This window comes from Rattus norvegicus, chromosome 5, assembly GCF_036323735.1.
Source record: "Rattus norvegicus strain BN/NHsdMcwi chromosome 5, GRCr8, whole genome shotgun sequence".
NCBI classification, from domain to species: Eukaryota; Metazoa; Chordata; class Mammalia; order Rodentia; family Muridae; genus Rattus; species Rattus norvegicus.
This window is the reverse complement of record NC_086023.1, coordinates 24,597,724-24,612,919: the sequence shown is the minus strand read 5'-3', so window position 1 is coordinate 24,612,919 and position 15,196 is coordinate 24,597,724. Positions and strand designations below refer to the sequence as shown.

General features: G+C 41.4%; 1 non-coding gene across 1 annotated transcript; it reads left to right on the top strand.

Annotated features, from left to right (window-relative positions):
- Positions 1-918: 918 nt before the first annotated feature.
- Positions 919-1,050, top strand: LOC120103295 (small nucleolar RNA SNORA17). The gene has a single exon (XR_005505371.1). It is a non-coding gene; the product is annotated as a small nucleolar RNA SNORA17 (small nucleolar RNA).
- The last annotated feature ends 14,146 nt before the right edge of the window (positions 1,051-15,196 follow it).

The following is a 15,196-nucleotide window of genomic DNA, read 5'->3' as shown; positions in this document are numbered from 1 at the left end:
ATTTAGGGCCTCATACATGCTAAGCAAGAAATCTTCCCTAAAACTACTTTCTAAAGCCAGACTCTGAATTTTTGGTTTGTGTGTGCATGTGCGTGTACATGTGTGTGCGTGTACATGTGTGTGTGTGTGTGTGTGTGTGTGTGTGGTGTATATGTAATGAATGTCTGTGAGTTCAAGTGAGGGTCAAATCTGGGTACAGACATGTGCAAGTCATCAGGTATTCTCTTGTTCTTTGCCTTTTTCCCTTGAGAAAGATTTCTTGTTGAGTCCTAAGCTCATTGTTTCAGATAAGCAGTGAATTTTCCCCTCAGGTCCTCATGCTTACACAGTGCTACCACCCAGCTCTAATCTGATAAGTCTTAAGCATGCATCCTGATGGGAGTCTTAAATACAGTCAGACTCATCAGTTGCTGCCTAGGTCAGGTGTGGGACATTCACTGCATTTATCCTGTCTCATTCCCAGGCTGTCCTGCTCAAGGGCAGCGTTCTCTTTAATCCCTAACGTGTGTATTAGCTTCATCTGTTGATGATCGTCATGAAAATGGAATCCCACAAGAGAATTCATTTAAATTGTGCCTTTGAAACTCATCCATGCTAATACATGAAGCATTGTTTCTTCTTTTTCATTTCTGTGTACACTGCCATTACATGAAGGCACTACAATTTAGCCATTCCACACTTGAAGATTTTGAACAATCCATCCTAGAAATATTATACAAGTAGCTCATATGAACATTTTTGTGTGTGGTAATTGCTTTATCGGCTGATGTCTTAATATGATGCTGGTGTGGTTGTTGTTATTGTTTGTTTTTCTTTTGTTTTGCCTTAGTGCACCTCTTATTTGTTTATTTTTTATTTAAGAAATCTTTAGCTCTTTAGGAATAGTAACCTACCCAATTCTATAAAGAATGTTTTTAACCTCCCCCAAGAGGCATTGCAGTTGTGGCTGCTGTGTCACATGTGTATCTCTAGGTGGGAGAGGGGTGAGAGGCTATGTCTATGCTAAGTGTTCTTACCTGTGAACATCTGAATGATTAATAGCCTAACATTCCATGAATAAAATCAAGCTTAAAGGGTTTCCAACAAGAAACTAGCCTAAGATGACTGCCAGTCTGGTGCCAGGCAGGCCCAGATTGGCTCCCAGGACAGGGAGCAAGATGGAGAGTAGGAGAACCCCGCTTGGGATTGTGGGCCCAGTAGGATTGAGGCCAAGACTGAAAATTCTTACAAAGGGCCATTTGGGTGGCCTAAAATAACCGCTAGACTGGCACTGCCATGAGGCCCAGACAGAGAGTTAACCTGAGACGACCCCAATTCAGCACTGCTCAGGTCTAGGGAACAGACCATGCCCAGGATGACTCATACTCCATGCCAAAATGCATGAGTGGAGCATAACACTTCTGAGACAACTCGTGAGATGACCCCAGAAACTGAGAGACTCCAGGCACCTCTAAGAGCAAGAAAGTGGTAAGAAATGGAAGAGAATGAGAAACAGACAGATGTGGGTTCGATGAAGAAAGGCAGCACTGGAGTCTAGAGGGTAGTGAGAAACTTCATTTGAGTAGCCAGTAATGCCTCTTGGGACCATGGTAGGTTTCTGGCCTGTACCACGATGCCACCAGAGGCCATGTCTAGGGCTGTGGCTCTGCATTAGCAAGGGACTGCTACCTCCAAAGGCCAGTTGGACATTGCTGATCTGAACTGCTGCTACGGCACGTGTTGGTATTTAAGGGCTAAGTAGAACTGGCCCTACCCTTCACCAGTGCATCATGGGAGAGCTGGCCCTGAAGGCATGAGAGCAAGAGAGCTAACCATTCAAACCCCCTTCGAGCTTCAGTACTCAGGAGAGTGGCCCTGAGCATTGTAGGATTTCAGGTGAGTCAGTCCCAATGATACGAGTGGAAGAGCTGGCCCTGCCACTCAGCCCCATATGAAAAAGTTACCCTTCTCCCCCATAGCTCCTTCACCCCCTGTGAGGGGGCAGGATAACTGGCCCTGGGGTCATGTGAGCAGTAGGCTATACCCCTCATCACCTGCAGCACTCTAGAGAGCAGGCCCTGCACCTCCTCACCTGGCAGCACAGTAGAGATGACTTAGATGTGGAGATCTCAGGTGAGCTGCCCCTGAGGTTGTGAGTGTGGGAGAGCCAGCTGTGCCTCTTATCTGCTGTGCAGTGAGGTCATGGAGGAAGAGATCCCTTCCTCTCCCCTCCCTTTTACCCTCACCATTACAGCAGACGAATTGATCACTAGAGAGCTAACCCTGCCTCTTGTCTACTGGATGGAGGTGCAGACAAGGGAGAGATGTCCTCCTGGCCCTCCCTTGTTCCTTGTCATCTATGTCAGGCAGGAGAGTTGGCTCATGGATTATAAGAGTGAGAGAATGAGCCACATTCCTTTCCAGTTGCAACACTATGGAGAACGGCCCCTGTGCCTTGTCTGAGCAGTAGGATAGAGCTGGCCCTGGTTGTGAGGTTGACCAGGTGAGCCTACCCCAAGAGTGTGAGAGTGGGAGAGCCTGGAGGCTGACCACTCAGCTACCACCCAGAACCAGACCTATTGAATTGGCCCACCCCAACATCTACCCCATCTATGACTGCTGGAGTACATGAAGGGGCTCATTCCTAACAGATCCAAAACTCTAGAATGGAGTGGACTGACGTATCAGACCTAAAGCTGATCCCTCATGCAGATCAGACCATTGAATTCACTCATTTATTTTTTTATACAAATCTGTTCAGGAATTAAAGCAAATTAATTGGGAGAGAAGTCCTAACACAAGAGCAACATTTGCCCAACCTCAACACCCTAATGTAGTCAACAAATATTTCCTGAACTTTAATATAGATTGGGCAGGGTCCTTGGCACTGAGCAACCAGCATTGCCCACACAGGCCACATGTTTATGGTTAGTAGAAAGTAAGAGTAACACAGACAAGGAATATTTCAAAAAAAAAGAAAAAGAAAGAAAGAAGGGAAGAAAGAAAGGAAGGAAGGAAGGAAGGAAGGAAGGAAGGAAGGAAGGAAAGTAGAAAGGAAAGAAGGAAGGGGGAAGGCACCATAAGTCCCTAGGAATGTTTCCGTTGCTTTGAATTTACAATAAAGAAAATGCATATAGCATCCCGGTATATATGAACAAACAGTTCAATATTCTTTCTAATTAAAGCCATCTACCATCTGACTACCTGAACATAAGTGAGCCCCATGTACCCCAGATCCTTACAATGTTATTCAGAGTTCTGCCCATGCTTCTGTTGGCACCTCTAATTGTACGTTGACCATCAGTGAACTTGATAGACATGTCCAATCTCACTCACCTTACATTTCCAGTTAAGAGCAGACCAAATCCCCACACCCGCGGATCCCGGCCCGCAGCAGCTCTCTGCTCCCAGACCCGGTGAGAGAGAGACCCAACCGCCTGGTCAGGTGGGCACTCCTGAGGCTGCAGAGCGGAAGAGACCACCAACACTGCTCACCCCTGCCCACATCCCTGGCCCAAGAGGAAACTGTATAAGGCCTCTGGGCTCCCGTGGGGGAGGGCCCAGGAGCGGCAGGACCCCTGCCTGAGACACTGCCGGAACCTGAAGGAAACAGACCGGATAAACAGTTCTCTGCACCCAAATCCCGTGGGAGGGAGAGCTAAACCTTCAGAGAGGCAGACAAGCCTGGGAAACCAGAAGAGACTGCTCCCTGCACACACATCTCGGACGCCAGAGGAAAAAGCCAAAGACCATCTGGAACCCTGGTGCACTGAAGCTCCCGGAAGGGGCGGCACAGGTCTTCCTGGTTGCTGCCGCTGCAGAGAGCCCGTGGGCAGCACCCCACGAGCGAACTTGAGCCTCAGGACCACAGGTAAGACCAAATTTTCTGCTGCAAGAAAGCTGCCTGGTGAACTCAAGACACAGGCCCACAGGAACAGCTGAAGACCTGTAGAGAGGAAAAACTACACACCCGAAAGCAGAACACTCTGTCCCCATAACTGACTGAAAGAGAGGAAAACAGGTCTATAGCACTCCTGACACACAGGCTTATAGGACAGTCTAGCCACTGTCAGAAATAGCAGAACAAAGTAACACTAGAGATAATCTGATGGCGAGAGGCAAGCGCAGGAACCCAAGCAACAGAAACCAAGACTACATGGCACCATCGGAGCCCAATTCTCCCATCAGAACAAACATGGAATATCCAAACACACCAGAAAAGCAAGATCTAGTTCCAAAATCATTTTTGATCATGATGCTGGAGGACTTCAAGAAAGACATGAAGAACTCCCTTAGAGAACAAGTAGAAGCCTACAGAGAGGAATCGCAAAAATGCCTGAAAGAATCGCAAAAATCCCTGAAAGAATTCCAGGAAAACATAAATAAACAAGTAGAAGCCCATAGAGAGGAGACACAAAAATCCCTGAAAGAATTCCAGGAAAACACAATCAAACAGTTGAAGGAATTAAAAATGGAAATAGAAGCAATCAAGAAAGAACACATGGAAACAACCCTGGATATAGAAAACCAAAAGAAGAGACAAGGAGCTGTAGATACAAGCTTCACCAACAGAATACAAGAGATGGAAGAGAGAATCTCAGGAGCAGAAGATTCCATAGAAATCATTGACTCAACTGTCAAAGATAATGTAAAGCGGAAAAAGCTACTGGTCCAAAACATACAGGAAATCCAGGACTCAATGAGAAGATCAAACCTAAGGATAATAGGCATAGAAGAGAGTGAAGACTCCCAGATCAAAGGACCAGTAAATATCTTCAACAAAATCATAGAAGAAAACTTCCCTAACATAAAAAAAGAGATACCCATACACATACAAGAAGCCTACAGAACTCCAAATAGATTGGACCAGAAAAGAAACACCTCCCGTCACATAATTGTCAAAACACCAAAAGCACAAAATAAAGAAAGAATATTAAAAGCAGTAAGGGAAAAAGGTCAAGTAACATATAAAGGGAGACCTATCAGAATCACACCAGACTTCTCGCCAGAAACTATGAAGGCCAGAAGATCCTGGACTGATGTCATACAGACCCTAAGAGAACACAAATGCCAGCCCAGGTTACTGTATCCAGCAAAACTCTCAATTAACATTGATGGAGAAACCAAGATATTCCATGACAAAACCAAATTTACAAAATATGTTTCTACAAATCCAGCACTACAAAGGATAATAAATGGTAAAGCCCAACATAAGGAGGCAAGCTATACCCTAGAAGAAGCAAGAAACTAATCGTCTTGGCAACAAAACAAAGAGAATGAAAGCACACAAACATAACCTCACATCCAAATATGAATATAAAGGGAAACAATAATCACTATTCCTTAATATCTCTCAACATCAATGGCCTCAACTCCCCAATAAAAAGACATAGATTAACAAACTGGATACGCAACAAGGACCCTGCATTCTGCTGCCTACAGGAAACACACCTCAGAGACAAAGACAGACACTACCTCGGAGTGAAAGGCTGGAAAACAACTTTCCAAGCAAATGGTCAGAAGAAGCAAGCTAGAGTAGCCATTCTAATATCAAATAAAATCAATTTCCAACTAAAAGTCATCAAAAAAGATAAGGAAGGACACTTCATATTCATCAAAGGAAAAATCCACCAAGATGAACTCTCAATCCTAAATATCTATGCCCCAAATACAAGGGCACCTACATACGTAAAAGAAACCTTACTAAAGCTCAAAACACACATTGCACCTCACACAATAATAGTGGGAGATTTCAACACCCCACTCTCATCAATGGACAGATCATGGAAACAAAAATTAAACAGTGATGTCGACAGACTAAGAGAAGTCATGAGCCAAATGGACTTAACGGATATTTATAGAACATTCTATCCTAAAGCAAAAGGATATACCTTCTTCTCAGCTCCTCATGGTACTTTCTCCAAAATTGACCATATAATTGATCAAAAAACGGGCCTCAACAGGTACAGAAAGATAGAAATAATCCCATGCGTGCTATCGGACCACGACGGCCTAAAACTGGTCTTCAATAACAGTAAGGGAAGAATGCCCACATATACGTGGAAATTGAACAATGCTCTACTCAATGATAACCTGGTCAAGGAAGAAATAAAGAAAGAAATTAAAGACTTTTTAGAATTTAATGAAAATGAAGATACAACATACCCAAACTTATGGGACACAATGAAAGCTGTGCTAAGAGGAAAATTCATAGCGCTGAGTGCCTGCAGAAAGAAACAGGAAAGAGCATATGTCAGCAGCTTGACAGCACACCTAAAAGCTCTAGAACAAAAAGAAGCAAATACACCCAGGAGGAGTAGAAGGCAGGAAATAATCAAACTCAGAGCTGAAATCAACCAAGTAGAAACAAAAAGGACCATAGAAAGAATCAACAGAACCAAGAGTTGGTTCTTTGAGAAAATCAACAAGATAGATAAACCCTTAGCCAGACTAACGAGAGGACACAGAGAGTGCGTCCAAATTAACAAAATCAGAAATGAAAAGGGAGACATAACTACAGATTCAGAGGAAATTCAAAAAATCATCAGATCTTACTATAAAAACCTATATTCAACAAAATTTGAAAATCGTCAGGAAATGGACAATTTCCTAGACAGATACCAGGTATCGAAGTTAAATCAGGAACAGATAAACCAGTTAAACAACCCCATAACTCCTAAGGAAATAGAAGCAGTCATTAAAGGTCTCCCAACCAAAAAGAGCCCAGGTCCAGACGGGTTTAGTGCAGAATTCTATCAAACCTTCATAGAAGACCTCATACCAATATTATCCAAACTATTCCACAAAATTGAAACAGATGGAGCACTACCGAATTCCTTCTACGAAGCCACAATTACTCTTATACCTAAACCACACAAAGACACAACAAAGAAAGAGAACTTCAGACCAATTTCCCTTATGAATATCGACGCAAAAATACTCAATAAAATTCTGGCAAACCGAATTCAAGAGCACATCAAAACAATCATCCACCATGATCAAGTAGGCTTCATCCCAGGCATGCAGGGATGGTTTAATATACGGGAAACCATCAACGTGATCCATTATATAAACAAACTGAAAGAACAGAACCACATGATCATTTCATTAGATGCTGAGAAAGCATTTGACAAAATTCATCACCCCTTCATGATAAAAGTCCTGGAAAGAATAGGAATTCAAGGCCCATACCTAAACATAGTAAAAGCCATATACAGCAAACCAGTTGCTAACATTAAACTAAATGGAGAGAAACTTGAAGCAATTCCACTAAAATCAGGGACTAGACAAGGCTGCCCACTCTCTCCCTACTTATTCAATATAGTTCTTGAAGTTCTAGCCAGAGCAATCAGACAACAAAAGGAGGTCAAGGGGATACAGATCGGAAAAGAAGAGGTCAAAATATCACTATTTGCAGATGACATGATAGTATATTTAAGTGATCCCAAAAGTTCCACCAGAGAACTACTAAAGCTGATAAACAACTTCAGCAAAGTGGCTGGGTATAAAATTAACTCAAATAAATCAGTTGCCTTCCTCTATACAAGAGAGAAACAAGCCGAGAAAGAAATTAGGGAAACGACACCCTTCATAATAGACCCAAATAATATAAAGTACCTCGGTGTGACTTTAACCAAGCAAGTAAAAGATCTGTACAATAAGAACTTCAAGACACTGAGGAAAGAAATTGAAGAAGACCTCAGAAGATGGAAAGATCTCCCATGCTCATGGATTGGCAGGATTAATATAGTAAAAATGGCCATTTTACCAAAAGCAATCTACAGATTCAATGCAATCCCCATCAAAATACCAATCCAATTCTTCAAAGAGTTAGACAGAACAATTTGCAAATTCATCTGGAATAACAAAAAACCCAGGATAGCTAAAGCTATCCTCAACAATAAAAGGACTTCAGGGGGAATCACTATCCCTGAACTCAAGCAGTATTACAGAGCAATAGTGATAAAAACTGCATGGTATTGGTACAGAGACAGACAGATAGACCAATGGAATAGAATTGAAGACCCAGAAATGAACCCACACACCTATGGTCACTTGATTTTTGACAAAGGAGCCAAAACCATCCAATGGAAAAAAGATAGCATTTTCAGCAAATGGTGCTGGTTCAACTGGAGGGCAACATGTAGAAGAATGCAGATCGATCCATGCTTATCACCCTGTACAAAGCTTAAGTCCAAGTGGATCAAGGACCTCCACATCAAACCAGACACACTCAAACTAATAGAAGAAAAACTAGGGAAGCATCTGGAACACATAGGCACTGAAAAAAATTTCCTGAACAAAACACCAATGGCTTATGCTCTAAGATCAAGAATCGACAAATGGGATCTCATAAAACTGCAAAGCTTCTGTAAGGCAAAGGACACTGTGGTTAGGACAAAACGGCAACCAACAGATTGGGAAAAGATCTTTACCAATCCTACAACAGATAGAGGCCTTATATACAAAATATACAAAGAACTCAAGAAGTTAGACCGCAGGGAAACAAATAACCCTATTAAAAAATGGGGTTCAGAGCTAAACAAAGAATTCACAGCTGAGGAATGCCGAATGGCTGAGAAACACCTAAAGAAATGTTCAACATCTTTAGTCATAAGGGAAATGCAAATCAAAACAACCCTGAGATTTCACCTCACACCAGTGAGAATGGCTAAGATCAAAAACTCAGGTGACAGCAGATGCTGGCGAGGATGTGGAGAAAGAGGAACACTCCTCCATTGTTGGTGGGATTGCAGACTGGTAAAACCATTCTGGAAATCAGTCTGGAGGTTCCTCAGAAAATTGGACATTGAACTGCCTGAGGATCCAGCTATACCTCTCTTGGGCATATACCCAAAAGATGCCTCAACATATAAAAGAGACACGTGCTCCACTATGTTCATCGCAGCCTTATTTATAATAGCCAGAAGCTGGAAAGAACCCAGATGCCCTTCAACAGAGGAATGGATACAGAAAATGTGGTACATCTACACAATGTAATATTACTCAGCTATCAAAAACAACGAGTTTATGAAATTCGTAGGCAAATGGTTGGAACTGGAAAATATCATCCTGAGTGAGCTAACCCAATCACAGAAAGACATACATGGTATGCACTCATTGATAAGTGGCTATTAGCCCAAATGCTTGAATTACCCTAGATCCCTAGAACAAACGAAACTCAAGATGGATGATCAAAATGTGAATGCTTCACTCCTTCTTTAAATGAGGAAAAAGAATACCCTTGGCAGGGAAGGGAGAGGCAAAGATTAAAACAGAGACTGAAGGAACACCCATTCAGAGCCTGCCCCACATGTGGCCCATACATATACAGCCACCCAATTAGACAAGATGGATGAAGCAAAGAAGTGCAGACCGACAGGACCCGGATGTAGATCGCTCCTGAGAGACACAGCCAGAATACAGCAAATACAGAGGCGAATGCCAGCAGCAAACCACTGAACTGAGAATAGGTCCCCTGTTGAAGGAATCAGAGAAAGAACTGGAAGAGCTTGAAGGGGCTCGAGACCCCAAAAGTACAACAATGCCAAGCAACCAGAGCTTCCAGGGACTAAGCCACTACCTAAAGACTATACATGGACTGACCCTGGACTCTGACTCCATAGGTAGCAATGAATATCCTAGTAAGAGCACCAGTGGAAGGGGAAGCCCTGGGTCCTGCTATGACTGAACCCCCAGTGAACTAGTCTATGGGGGGAGGGCGGCAATGGGGGGAGGGTTGGGAGGGGGAGGGGGATGTTTGCCCAGAAACCGGGAAAGGGAATAACATTCGAAATGTATATAAGAAATACTCAAGTTAATTAAAAAAAAAAAAGAGCAGACCAAATCAATATGTCCTATATGAATGCCTAAGACAAAGCCACAGTGTCTTGTTTAAATGTACATGTTATGATCCTCCCCAGAGCTGTGAAGAAAACACTGGTGCATTCTGTCGGTAATGCCTCTGCCCCTCTGAGAACATTACTGCTAATTAATCGTAATCCACAGATTCATTTCTACTCATAAGGAAGGGAACCCTGGTCGAGCTGTTATCTGAGGTTTGCCAAAAGGTTTGTCTCAAGATTCCTGCCCTCTTTAGCCCACGAAAGTGTGTGAAAGGGCCAATTAGTGTGTCCCAAGACAATAATTCTAAAAATCGTATGTCTGTCACATAAAAATGATGTGTCATTCAAAGGAGAAGAGAGATCTTTAATATAAGCAGCTTAATAACAGAAAACCAAGACACCAGTCCTAGCAGTTTAAACTTGTATTATCATTCATTATTATTTTAAACTATCCAGTTTCCAACAGGGACATATGCAAAACCTGACTGTTCAGAGTAGTCCAAAACAGTCACCATGGTAAACACTGCTCTGAAGGAGAGTGTGCCTCAGACTCCCCAGTCTAACCCTTCAAGTGCTATATACCTACAGAAAAGATTAGTTCACCTAAATTTTCCTTTAGTCACTGGGTGAAGAATATTCTATCCTGTATTGTGCTGAAGTAAGTTCCAGAACCATCTGACTCTGTGGGTGCTGTGATCTATTCATAATGTCTGCCAGAGAGTGGGCAAGATAAATCTGCCATATTTGTATGTTACAATGAAACTTCAAATTACATGAACTTTGAGGTCAAAAAGTTGGAAACTTGTAGATTGAGGTCATTATGCAGGCAGACAAGATAAAATGAGGCCTGTCATTGGACGAGAAGGAAGGATGAATAGGAACAAAGTTTGAGAAACAGAAGAGAGAGAACTAGGGCAAGAATAGGAGCTGGGAGAATATGGGGACAGATATTAAGATTCTTCTCTATGCAGAGATACAGGTTGTTATGACTACTTTTAAGGTATGGATGTGTACAGGATTTGGTGCTGTCCAGATGGGCAAATTATATCTTATCAATCGGATCAGAGGTTATTGTGTGGTGTGTTCTTTCATGGGGCAACTGAATTGAGTTCAAGATAGTGTGTGGTGGTGGGACACACTGGGCTCACCATGGACCTGGGGTGTGTATGCCTGGCGTGGTAACTGCCCCCGCAGGGGAACTGAGTGAATGGCTCATAGACCACCCAGGGCCATAGGAAGCCCAGGAGAGAAAGCTCAGAGCAATATGTGTGGGAAGGAGTCCTGGCACGCACCTTTTTTATTTACTGCAGCAAGTTGGAGAACCAACATGTTAGGCAATTATCTACAAAAAAATTTAAGTTTATCAGCCTGAGAGAGTTAAGTTTTATTTTCTAAGTAAGAGAAAGCTGGTGCCATGACTGGTCAAGTGATGGCCCAAGCATGGGAACCTTAAACAATGGAACAGGGGGAGTCTGCTCACAGACTTTAGGTCTCCTGCTATGGAAAGTGCAGGCTGCCCCTAGACACAGAGAGCTAAAAATTGGAAGCTGCCTGCTTTCCTAACAGATGATGATTAGAGGATGATTTATTTAAAAGGCCAGTTTATTTGCTTTTAGGATACTTATATACAATTTGTCCAAATCGTGTGGGTTATTTTGCAAACAATTCAGAACTAGGTAGAAATAAGTAAAAATCTGTAACACCAGGCAGAGTGAAAACAGACATATATTATAGAAGTTATTAATAAATAAAAGCCTGACGCTCCAGGTAGACTGCTTAGCACATAGATGGCAATATTTTGGTCTGCAGGATCCTCAGATTCTCTCTAACATGAGATCCACAGGAATTTTGGGTTAAAATCCTGGTTTAACAACTTGCCTAATTCTTAATGGCAGATATTAATGAAAAATGATTAATTTGTTTTTATAGCAAGACTGAGAGAGTACAGCATTCATCTGGATCATGGGGGGATTTTTACCTGTGGTTAGGAATTTAGATAGGGAAAATTTGTCACTGACTCCAAATAGAGAGTGGTGATATTTGCCAGGTATAAAAGATATTGTTAATAGAAGTCTATACACAAGACAGAGTGAATACAGACAAATATTATAGAAGTTATTAATAAATAAAAGTCTGGTGCTCCAGGTAGAAAGCTTAACACAAGTTGCTTATCCTTTTTTTTTAGATGGTTATACTTGTTTATTTTTATTTTTTTCCAATTTCTTTTTTTCCTTTATTGGATTTTTGGTTTTACATTTCAAATGTTATTCCCTTTCACAGTTTCCCATCTATAAGTTCCCTATCAGGTGATCCTCTATAAGGGTGTTCTCCCTCCCCAAACATCCTCCCTTCCAACCATGACATTCCCATACATTGGGGGGGTCCAGCCTTGGCAGGATCAAGGGCTTCTCCTCCCATTAGTGCCCAACAAGGCCATCCTGGGCTACATATACAGCTGGGTCTGTCCAAGTGTACTCTTTGGGTAGTGATTTAGTCCCTGGGAGCTCTGGTTGGTAGGTATTATTGTTCTTACCGGGTTGCAAGCATCTTCAGCTCCTCCAAACCTTTCTCTAATTCCTCCAATAGGGACACTGTTCTCAGTTCAATGGTTGACTGCTAGCGTCTGCTTATGTATACATCATGCTCTGGCCAAGCCTCTCAGGAGACAGCTGTATGAGGTTTCCATAAGCATGCATTTCTTTGCTTCATCAATAATGTCCAAGTTTGGTGACTGTGCATAAATATATATATATATATATATATATATATATATATATATATATATATATATCCCATGTGAGGCAGGCTCTGAATGGTCATGCCTTCAGTCTCTACTCCATATCTCCTCCTATGAATATTTTTATTCTCTGTTTTGAGAAGGACTGGAGCATCTGCACTTTATTTGTCCTTCTCAAGCTTCATGTTGTCACTGGATTTTATCTTGAGTAATTAGAGCTTTTGGACCAATATCCACTTAACAGTGATTGCATACCATATGTGTTTTTTGTGATTGTCTTACTTCACTCAGGATGACATTTTCTAGCTCCATCCATTTGCCTATGAATTTCATAAAATTGTTTTTGATAGCTGAGTAGTACCCCATTGTGTAGATGTACCACATTTTCTGTACCCATTCCTCAGTGGAAGGGCATCTGGATTCTTTCAAGCTTCTGCGTCTTATTTTTAAAAAAAAGGCTGCTATAAACATAGTGGAGCATGTGTCCTTGTTATATGTTGGAGCATCACTTGGGTCAAAGTGGTATAGCTGGGTCCTCAAGTAGTACTATATCCAATTTTCTGAGGAATCTCCAGACTGATTTCCAAAATGGTTGTACCAGTTTGCAATCCCACCAACAATGGAAGAGTGTTCCTCTTTCTCCACATCCTTGGCAGCATCTGTTGTCACCTGAGTTTTTGATCTTAGCCATTCTGATGGGTGTGAGGTGGAATCTCAGGGTTGTTTTGATTTGCATTTCCCTGATGACTAAGGATGTTGAACATTTCTTCAGGTATTTCTCAGCCATTTGATATTCCTCAGCAGAGAATTATTTGTTTAGCTCTGTACTACATTTTTTAAATAGGGTTATTTGACTCTCTGGAGTCTAACTTCTTGAGTTCTTTGTATATATTAGATATTAGCTTTCTATCGGATGGAAGATTGGTAAAGAATTCTTTCCAAACTGTGGGTTGCAATTTTATCCTAATGATAGTGTCATTTGCCTTACAAAATCTTTGCAATTTTATGAGATCCCATTTGTTGATTCTTGATCTTAGAGTATAAGCCATTGGTGTTCAGTTCACAAATGTTCCCTAGTGCCCATGTGTTTGAAGCCCTTCCCCAAATTTTCTTCTATTAGGTTGAGTGTATCTGGCTGTATGTGGAGGTCCTTGATACACTTGGACTTAAGATTTGTACAGAGTGATAAGAAGAGATCAGTTTGTATTCTTCTACTTGCTGACCTCCAGTTGAATCAACACCATTTGGTGAAAATGCTATCTTCTTTCTATTGGATGGTTTTAGCTACTTGGTCAAAGACCAAGTGATCATAGGTGTATGGGTTCATGTCTGGGTCTTCAATTCTCTTCCATTGATCTACCTGCCTGTCTCTGTACCAATACCATATAGTTTTTATCACTATTGATCTGTAATACATCTTGAGTTCAAGGATGGTGATTCCTGCAGAAGTTCTTTTATTGTTGAGGATAGTTTTCACTATCCTGGGTTTTTTGTTATTCCAAATGAATTTGCAAATTGCTCTTTCTAACTATGAAAAATTGAGTTGGAATTTTGATGAGGATTGCAATGAATCTGTAGATTATTTTTGGCAAAACTACCACCTATACTATATTAATCCTGCCAAGCCATAAGCATGGAGGTCTTTCCATCTTCTGAGGTCCTCTTCAATTTCTTTCTTCAGAGACTTTGATGTTCTTGTACATATCTTTCACTTGCTTGGTTAGAGTCACACTGAGATATTTTTATATTATCTATGACTATTGTGAAGGGTGTCGTTTCCCTAATTTCTTTCTCAGCCTATTTAGGCTTTGAATAGAGGAAGGCTACTAATTTGTTTGAGTTAATTTTATCCAGCCACTTTGCTGGATATAACTTTGCTGAAGTTGTTTATCAGGCTTATTAGTTCTCAGGTGGAACTTTTGGGGTCACTTAAGTATACTATCATATCATCTGTAAATAGTGATATTTTTGCCTTCTTCCCTTCCAATTTGTATTCCTTTGACCTCCTTTTGTTGTCTGATTGCTCTGGCTAGAACTTCAAGTACTATATTGAATAAGTAGGGAGAGAGTGGGCAGCCTTGTTTACTCCCTGATTATAGTGGGATTGCTTCACGTTTCTCTCTATTTAGTTTGATGTTGGCTACTGGTTTCCTACATATTGCTTTTACTATGTTTAGGTATGGGCCTTGAAAATTCCTGATCTTTCCTAGAATTTTGACAAATGCTTTCTCAGCATCTAATGAGATGATCATGTGGATTTTTTTCTTTGAGTTTGTTTACATAATGGATTACATTGATGGATGTCTTTATATTGAATATTCCCTGCATCCCTGGAATGAAGCCTTCTTGATCATGATGGATGATTGTTTTGATGTGTTCTTGGATTCCGTTTGTGAGAATTTCATTGAGTATTTTTGTGTCGATGTTTGTAAGAAAAATTGGTCTGAAGTTCTCTTTCTTTGCTGAGTCTTTGTGCAGTTTAGGTATAAATGTAAATGTGGCCTCATAGAAGAAATGGGGTAGTGTTTCTTCTGTTTCTACTTTGTGCAATAGTTTCGACAGTATTGCTAATAGATCTTCTATGAAGGTCTAATAGAATTCTGCACCTGTCTGGTCAGGGCTTTTATTTGGCTGG